We start from the raw sequence: 10,233 nt of genomic DNA, 5'->3' as shown, positions 1-10,233 counted from the left end.
ATTATGCTTATTTTATAAGAATGTATTAGTTAGGAGTGTAATAAAGTTTGGAAGAATATTACATGTATAAGTTTGGAATTTAATTGTAAGTCAGTTTCTCATATCTTTTTATTATTTTGAAAGTGTTACCAAGTACATTAAGATATCTACCTTCCAGCTTTAATGGTTCATGCTTTGTCTTGAATTTTCAAAACAAGAATAAGTAGAAGAAATAAAGAACAAAAAAAAAAAAAAAGACTCTTGATGCCATCTCTTGGAAAGCCTGTTGACTTAAATGTTTTTTAAAATATATGCTTTAACTCCAGAAGCTCTTTTGTTGATTAAACACTGTAAAAGCTAAAAAAGAAAAAGAAAAAAAGATTTAGATATGATGTCATGGCTCCTCCAGGGGCAGGCAACAAGAGACGACGCACGACACACTCTTTCCTCTGGTAAACTGGTCTGCTTCCTCCAGCACCAGGAAGTCTGTAGAATCGGATCAGCACCGACAGTTGCATCTCCTACATCTTCTCTTGAGCAAGACTCCATCCAGTCAGAGTAAGTGCTTTTCTCCTTTTTTTTTTGTTATTGTACTTTCCCTCAGATCATCCTCCCTCCCCCTGTTTAGTTTTATTTTGATGCATGCTAAGTATGATGTTCTAGAGATCAAGAATGAAATCCCACACTGTCCAGAAAGAACGTTGAATGAATGGAAGTCATAATTGATCATTATGAAAACATTTCTATTGGACGAATGGCATGGAAGCAATAAAGACAAGCGTTGGGAATGAAATACTATATGAACAGTGAACCATATTAAAAGGTACATCAAGTTTATCTCGCTATTGACTTGCATGCTTTAATGAAATCTTAGGTGATTAATGTAACTCAAAGATTTTTCAAAAAATCTGGAAAAGCATTTGTATTTGAGGATGGTTCAGATTAGCATTTACAGTGCGGTGTCACACAGCTCATTTTTCCTGAAATTATTGGTCAATTGTGTTTCATTGCTCTAGGGCACCGTTAATTGTAATGATCAATATTTGCAGGTCCTTACAAATCATATCATCTTCTCCTTCAAGCAATCAGAAGAACAAACATAGAACAACAGACGACTTGCCCTCAACCATTCCATGCAAGTGACGGCACTTTAACTCCCACCAAGACATTCAAGATATCCATTTTTAGATGATGACACAAGCTCAGCCTATTCTTGTGTAAGAAGGCTATTACACATCATTCCATATAGATAGTGGCCTGCGTTCGTTAGTTCGAACGTGAATAACTGGCAGGAAAGTGAGGAGCGCTTTTTGGAAAGGGAAAGCACTGGCACAACGAAACAGTTCAGCAAGCTTTGGGGCACTGTGTATGAGGAACCCAGAGAAATAAAGACCCCCCTAAGCCACCACAAGGGTGAGCTCTTTAGAGAGAAAACAGAAAATCGTGAAAGTGTGATTACAGTAATTCATGTGAATGGATCCACTTCCTCGTGAACTATGTGGATGGGGATGTGCCGATAAGGTGGGAGTCGGATGGAGACAGCAGGAGTTCTCGGGATGGTGATAGTGGAGAGAGACCTCCAGTCTCCCACAAGAACCCACACGGTCTCGCCAGCCTAGTCTACCATAACCAGAGCTTTGGAATTCTCTGAGTCAAACCTGGAAGTTGATAGGCAGGAAAATATTCCGTGTGAGACAAACATAAATTCAAGTCGATCCTTCCATGTGGTTATAACTCCTCCACCAGAGTGATGATGAAAGTGTCAGGTCCGGGAGTTTCCTCTTTATCTTGATAGTTCAGATCGCAGTTGTAACCAGGGACGCAAGCACCTGCCTCAGGGATCTCATGGCACCCTTGCCAGTCAGAGGACTTCTGGTGTTACGCCAAAAGCTCACTCTTTTCACAATACTGGTTGCCAAAAGGTGGAGTGCCTACATGGAGGTGGTAGAAGGTTGTAGATGATGGTAGCAGTGGAAAAGAAAGACACTCTGTTAAAGTTGCCACATTTACCACTGGCTATACCCAAACACTCCCACTGTCATTCCACGCAGTAAGGATGGGGACATCAACGCCCACCTAAAAGGTATTATGCATACAGCAGCAGTAGCCTCCCCAGCCAGCCAGACCCTGAACAGCCTGTTGATTAGGCCTTCATTGTTCAAACAAAGCTGAACGAGAAAAAAGGTTATCACGAAGAGGTGATTGACAAGCAGAAGGCGAACTACAAAGCAATTATCAAAAGAGGAACTGTCAAAAATCTCAAAGTGAGAAACTCAGACACAAGTTCTGAATTAGTATCCTACAAGGAACTTCCTCCTCCAACAACACCTGCCCTAACACCCATTCAGTGCATAGTACCCCAGGTTAAGCAAACTGTTGTAATTACACCAACTAACTCTTGAGAGAAGGAAAGTCAACCATCAAAGCAGGTGACTCGGGTAACGTGAACTGGATGGAAAAGTTGTTTAATTCACCGCGACAGTTACCCCGACGCAAAGGACACTACTTTTGAACTGCGTCCATACCATACATCAAACAGTTTGTAAATTACAACACAACCTCAAGCTTCAGAATTGGTACCAGTATTTTCTCAAAACAATGACTGTGTTACCACATGAGTCTTCTGTTTCTACTGCCACAAGTAGTATATTTCACACACCGCTGCCACCACTCCAAACGACTAGCTATACTACTATTACAGCAACCAACCACATCCAATGGCAACACAGACTCAGCAGCCCTCCTACTTCAGCCACACAATTTGCCCTCAGCCTCATACTAAAACCCAAACCCAAAACCAGACCAGACCCCGACCCCCCCCAGTGCAAGCAGTTGTCTCAGTCTGTAACTTCTAAAGCTCCTTCTTCACAACCTCATACAGTCCCCTCTTCCCAGACATACCCCATGTAAATCACAAGCACTTGGCCCCAAGCTGTACAGACGTTGCCATCTACACAGTCTCTCACAACACCTTTACAATAATAAATCCAACTCCTCACCTCAGATAACAACAGCTACTCAGTCTCACATGACACCATCTGTACAAACAATTTCCACGAACCCACGCTTCACAACCTGTGTTTACACACCTCCACAGAAACAGCAGCAGATAAAACCAGGCTTGTACCCCTGCCACCCAAAAGGGCACTAGTGCCTCCCACCACTGTTCCCCTTGCTGTGAGCATGGCACCTGCACATATTACAATCAACTAAGTTTGACAGGCCAACAGTCTCGCCACCTCAGTCACTGCCTCACAACGACGCAGCAAAACATTACAACAGCGCAATCACAGTAGCAAAGACAAGTAGCCTTGCTTCAACAAACTGAAGATGAAAGAGTTATGCATGAGAAGCATAACTTGAAAGTGTTGCTGGAAGCTCAAATAGTATTTATGGGACACCAGCAGCAACAACAGCACTGAAACAGCAGCAGACAGATATTTCAAGCACGACAGGAGGCACAGAGGGCAGTTCAACAGCAGCAGTTGCAGCTACAGCAACAGCAGGTTACTAGCAACAACAATTACAACAACAACAATTACAGCAACAGCAGGTCTACAGCAACAGCAACTACAACAACAGACAAACTACAGCAGCAACAGCTACAACAACAGCACTACAGCAGCAACAGCTAAAGAAACAAACCAGTTACAACAACAACCAAACAGGTGCAGCAGCGGGACAGCACAGCAGCAGTTGCAACAGCAGCATTGCAACAGCCAGATTTATCAGGACAAAGGAAGAAGCTCAGAGACATTTACATCAGCAGCAGATGCTTTTGCAACAACAAACCCATATACCAGACTCAGCTAAGAGGGTAGGTATTCCAGGCACGTCCAACAGTTACACCAGCAACATGCACAAGCACAGCTGTTATTACTTATGCTCTTGTGTGATCTGGCATCTCAGGGCAGCACCTATGTCTCCTAGAAGTCAGGGCTGGAGCCTATGTACATGTTCAAGGTTCAGACGGCTCAGGTGGCAACACCTCCCCCACAGTCCACTCAGGGAGTCCCCCAAGTCATCAGCTAAGATTCCCCAGGTCCTCAGAGGCACATGGATACCCACCTGGGGGTACCACCTCCCGGGCCACAAACCCGGTGCAAGGTCCTGAACCTCCATCCTAGGCGGGGGCCCAACCCAAGCCACCAATGGCCCTAACTCACCCCAACCTGAGCACAGTTCAGGTACTCACTTCAGTAGTGCACTTTCACAGGCACCATGTTTTAGATCACGACCTTGACCCTTCAACAGACGTGTATTGTTAGCCTTGCCCATGCCCCGCCTTACGTTCCCAGAAAAACTGTAGCTTCTAATACACTAGTTCAGTGCCAACATCAGAGCAGGTTTAAATATGTAACACTGTCAAAGACTTTGCATCCAAGGGTAATTTCAGATTACGATCACATAAGTCTCAAATACGAAATGCAAGATGCAATTCCTAGTCCATTTCAAAGAAATAATAGTTACAAGTTGCCACTGACCTTTGTCAGAAGCTACAAAATAGTCTATTCATCGAGGTGAAGCCATGCCCAATATCAATTCTTGCATATGAATTGCCAGTGATAAACAATAGTACAATCCATGACCAGGGCTACTGTTTGGAAATTCAGTTAATTAACCCTTATAGAAGGCCAACTTGCTCTTGATAGTCATAAATATGCAGGGCAAGTTTGGGTCGAGGCAAGACTCTTGCACAGAAACGCCCCAGTTAGTCCTTTAGTCCAGGTCAAAGAGTTAACCTCCAATACAACTCAGGCGCAGATTCTATGAGCTCAGGTCATGGTTAATCCAGGGTAGTAAATGAATTAAACTCCCAAAAGCTGCAGGTACAAGTAAGGAGAACAAGGTGAAAGATGAGGCCATTAAGAATGAAAATAAATCCAAATTCAGCCAGTGTCAAAGTTCAGCTTGAGTGCTGGCACAGACAAAGGGTTGTTGGGGATTGTGAAAAAAGCCTCCATACCAGTAACAGATACTGAGATTGGTAAAGGACATCAGGGTGGATACTCTTAGCCTTGATATAGTCAGGTAAGCAAAATTATTCCATCCCCTGCCCTATCCAGTGGAATCACTAAGGTAATGTTAATCGTCACATAAGTGCCATTTTTTTCCTGTAGTGAAAACTAACCAAGTACTGCTGTGTATACTAGTAGCTGTATGAACGCAATAATTAATAACCAAAAAAAAAAAAACGGTACTTTCCTAGCTGTGTAACGTTGTCAGTGGCAGTATGTTCTAGTTCTGTCAAAAAGCTCTTGTTTGTGCAAATGGGCAAAATTTTGCAAATATATTTGAAACTGCAAGTTAGTATTACCTTTGGTGGTACAGTATATTATTGCGTTATCAGCATAATTAATTGTCAGGAAAAGATTTTTAAAGTACAAACTGTACAACATCTTAGGAAGATTTGCTACATTTTGTAGTACATTTTAGTTTATAACATAAGAGCAGATTCAATAAGAATCTGGCACAGTTCAAATACATAATATTGTAAATTGTATTGTACCTGCAAACAAGGCTAGTAATGAAAAAAGCACAAAATACAATGAAAATATACAGTAACACACAAAAGACCACCACATATAGAACACTACACTGATAAAAAAATGTGAAATAGAAGTGAAAATTTCTTTTATTTATATGTATTCATACTAACGTTTTCATATTGGAAATCTGTTGAAAACTCAGTTATTATAAAGTGGCTTTGAAACCCCAAAACCATGTTTCAGGTACAATTGCATACATTATACTTCATTTCATTGCTTCATATAAAAAACATCGTGAGAAAGATATTTTTTTTTGCTGTGTGCACCAAGTTCAGAGATTTGAGCTATACACCAACTGCCCCTAGTGATGAACTGCTTTGTACCTCGCATGTTTACCACTTTGTCCATGGTACTCTTTTGCACATTATTGTTAGCATTGCCACTTGATTCTCCAATACGAATCTAATCACTGTTTCCAGCTCACTATGTTTCATGACATTCCAGTGCTGAGGGGACACAGTCTTATTATTTGTTTTTTGTATTTCTCCAAGAAAACTATAATAGTGACATGCATTTTTATATTTGATGTGTTTCTCCCATAATGATTATGTGTTTAGTTATGTTTTTATGATAAAGTACATATTGTTAGATTTAGACTGCCTCTTAATTTTTAAAACTTATTGGATCATAGAGGTCTGTTGTTTGTGAGATTATTCTAGTGGTAAGGTTCAAAGGAACCAGTGGATATGTAGTCTATTCCAAATTGAAGGTGCTGTTTGGAGAGGAAATTCATCTTTATTTTTCAATGAAACCACATATATGATCTGCCAATTCAGGGATCACCAATATTACTGGATGCTGCAAAGTTGTGATTTCATATGTTGCCTAATTGGCTTTTCATTACTGGGATTGAAATAGAATAATGTAAATGTTCACAAAAAGGATGAAATCTTTCATGGTTAACAAGTAATATCTTAAAGCATGTTTCGATTAGGAGGGGTTTTAAATTCTTTGCAGTAAGCGTATAGTTCTTTTAATTTTGGGAAACCTCATGATAGCTAGTCCCCCTTTTTTTTTGGTGAGGGACACCTTTTGAACGAAAGAAATGTGGATTTTTCTCATTTCCCGTATGGCATTCTTTGAGCTATGACAAAAGTAGGTATTTGATCAGTCCATACTAAGAAACATTGAATACATTTTGGATGTATACATTTCTTTTGTTCACTATTAAAATTGCAAGATTCTTAAGCTGCATAATTCTAATGTTGGAGGGCACTGATGTAAGTAATGAATTTTATGACAACCACTGATATTCGGTGGCCTAAACATTGACAAATAAGTTATTGCTCTCTAGATTAGTCTTCTAAAATGTAGTTAGTATCTAAGAAAAAGTTCCAAGTGGAAATGTTTTTTGTAATATTAAGAAAATGATGGTATGTCTTACATGATAGCTCTCCTGTCACTTTGTGTAAACTCCAGGCAGGGTGAATGGAAAAGTGGAAAGGGGTTGGTGGGGCATTGTGGTGATGCTGGGTTTTGTTTTCTGATTGGTACACCAGATGGGTGAGCTGTCATGCTTATGGGACAGGAAGACAGAGGCAGTATCAAGTGAAAACTTTCTTCTTGTGTCCTCCCATCTCTCTTACTCTTGATTCTAATCAGTCTTCTTAAAACCGGTGGTTCATTCCTCTTAGAGGTTAAACGGGATCAGATGTTTTCAAAAGTGATGCTTAATATGCAGAAAAGATCCCAATAATTGGGATATTTTAGTCTTGCTGGTCTATGGTTGTGTTAAATGGTAAATTATTATTATAAAATGTTGCTATGAGCAATTTAGACAGGCACTCTTAAAGGGGAAAAGTGCAATATTTCTATTGAGGTAACTTGCTCAATGGTATACTCCCAATGTACGCTCTGTCAATAACCATCAGAAATCATTGAAGAAAAAAGATTTCCCAAGGGACATGACTGTTCTTCCTGGGGGCTATGTAGTGTTCAGCAAAATTGGCCTACCACCAAGCTCCCACCTTGCCTACGCTTGTATCTCACACGTTAGTCAGCATGTGAGGCATTCAACACACTCTGTGTACCAAGTCCCTTTAATACATGTGCCTCCCACGATACAGTGTTTTGTGCTCTAGTTCCCTTGAATTCATAGATGAACCTTGCTAACCAACACTGACTGGCTCAGGATGGTTATATGTTGCTTTAAAAAATATGATGATATTACATAAATCTAATGATTAGGATCATGAAGCTAGTAGACAAACGTGGAAGCGATTTCATGAGATGTTATTAACTGTTGCTGCACGTCCGTGTGATATGACCTGTGCTATCAATCACTGACCAGACTTGACTGCATCCAGAACTTAGTCGCCATCATGTCTAACCAGACCTAAGCAGGAATCCCCAGGCCCCCCCCCCCCCCGCTGTACATGCTTCTCCCCGTCTCCCTCCATTTAAATTGCCTCCAGCATTACCCAGGGACACCGTGAACAACCTCCGCCAATCGCTATCTACCCATTTCCAGTCCTCAAATCGCCGGGACAGAAACCCCTGGAACATTTAATCCTCCGAATAGATATATAGCTGCCCACACTATCCCAACCACCTCACATATCACACATCCCCCCCAATTTAGTATAATCTAGAAGTAACTAACTTGATAGAGATTAATAATAATTAATAATAATATTAAGATAATAAGATGCTGCCAGGGAATTTTCCCCAAAAAATTTTTGGTGCGAACCTCTCTTGATTATCATAATCACAAACATCCGCATGCACATAAACTGAATATTCACCCTGACCACTATACACCTTGCTCTTTCTTCGCAACGTCCCCACCCCACAACTCTGGACCAGCACAGAACATACCTTTCCACTTTAGGGAATGCTATTATTGTTTGTAGATGCATTAATGTTATGTTAGATGTAACAAGTAAGTTTTTCTTTTATGACTATGAGAAAGTTCACGCTATTTTTTTTTTTTTGTATGGCCCAGCGCACCTACTGTGGTCGTTCGTTAATGAATAACTTCATATGGAAGCTTTCTTGATGTCAGTTTTTATTATCCGATATTTTTTTAAAGTTTGGGTCACTACAGCGGAAGTGATTTTCATGGGTTATGTTCTCGAATCCCAACAAATGTATGGCAATGAAGCAACAATGCCAGAGGTGGTACACCTTAACAGACGTATTTATTGGTGTGGTTCGATTTTAAACCCTGTATCTGGGATAACCATCTATCGAACTTAAGCGGATGCTGACATGGACTAATTATCTCTTGTGTTCTTCTACAACATTATACTAAAACAGAAACACAAATGGATCACAATTGTGTAACAATTTTCAAATATTATGCGCTTGTGATGGCGTCGATCTTGTGTCACTGTCAAATGGTCACCGACAAGTTTTATTATAAACCGCTCTACCTGTTTGTATAACCTTTTGCATGGTGTTAAGTATTAACATACGTGAGTATTCTCCGTAAAAATCGCTTCATGTTATGTCCTACACCTTTTCCATCCGCCCCTGGAGCTTGCCATTGTTCCCTAAATTGAGATTAATCCAGTACTGTGCTAATAATAGTATGGTATCGAAGAAATGTAACCAGACCCTCCCATTTCAGTGGTAAAACATCCTGGTGAACTTCGCCCTATCCCCGTGCCGGCCATTTGCCCTTACTATGAGCATATTAAATCTGCCAAAAAATCGCCTTATAACTCATGCATATCGCCACGCACGCCTTCTTAGCGCACCTCTCTAGCTGAACACACCTCTCCTTCAATTAGGAATACTCCGCAACATAACAAATACAATGTCACACACTAACTGCAATGATATAATGCGAGCGAGGACCACCTGTTCCCATACACGACTTAAAGAATTGAAATTGAAAATACCAGAAACATTACACCATTTTGATATATGCACAGCAAACATGCACCAGTTGCCCCATCGAGATCTGTCACAAACAACAAAAGATATACGAATTTTTTAAAGTGAAGGTATCTTTCAGACCTACTCTTTGCCCCGGAAACACTAAAATACCACATGAATATCGTCAGGTATGAGTACCATGGGTCACCAGCGCAGCCTCCTAGACAGTGTTTGATGTGTGTGCCTGTGAGCATTGGCTCAGTCGCGCGGGCTTCTAACTCAACGATGGCATGGAAAATTACTTTTTTCCGAGGGCTATTTGAGACATGTAGAGACCCCCCCCGAGTTCCCCCCCCCCCAAATGTCCTCCACCTCAACCATCCCCCTCACCCACCCTTACATACGATCACATCATCAAATTATCTCATTTAGACAAGTGTGATATTTATGGTGACCAGGATGGGATCCCCCCCCCCCCCCCCCCTGACAAGCATAACTTGAAAGGTATCACCAAATGTGTTGCGCCATTGTGTATTCTTTGTGTGTACGCTTGCTGTGCTGTTGAACCTCCTGGTAGATTTTTTATTGTCAATAGGGGATACGAGTATCGCCATACCACACCGCGTGTATCCAGGAGCCAGCGGTACTCCGTGCAAACCGGACCGCCTGGTGCAATCTGGTTGTTATCCACAGATGTGCCGCGTCACAACTAGCCGCAACAACGTTTACAGCCTTGACAGTCCAAAGTTCCCCAAGTCAACACAACGCCCCCACCTTCAGCTAGCTCTTGTGTTTTGTATTATAGTCCAACTCAGCCCAAACAAAGCAGGCAGTTATCCAGGAGTCCAGTGTTGCCTTTTCTATCACACAGTGCAGGAAAACC

At 41.2% G+C, this 10,233-nt stretch overlaps 1 pseudogene; it reads left to right on the top strand.

Annotated features, from left to right (window-relative positions):
• The first annotated feature begins 370 nt into the window (after nucleotides 1-370).
• Nucleotides 371-4,702, top strand: LOC119573998 (annotated as a pseudogene).
• The last annotated feature ends 5,531 nt before the right edge of the window (nucleotides 4,703-10,233 follow it).

The sequence above is a fragment of the Penaeus monodon genome, chromosome 6 (assembly GCF_015228065.2).
Source record: "Penaeus monodon isolate SGIC_2016 chromosome 6, NSTDA_Pmon_1, whole genome shotgun sequence".
Classification (NCBI taxonomy): Eukaryota; Metazoa; Arthropoda; class Malacostraca; order Decapoda; family Penaeidae; genus Penaeus; species Penaeus monodon.
This window is presented reverse-complemented; position numbering and strand designations above follow the sequence as displayed.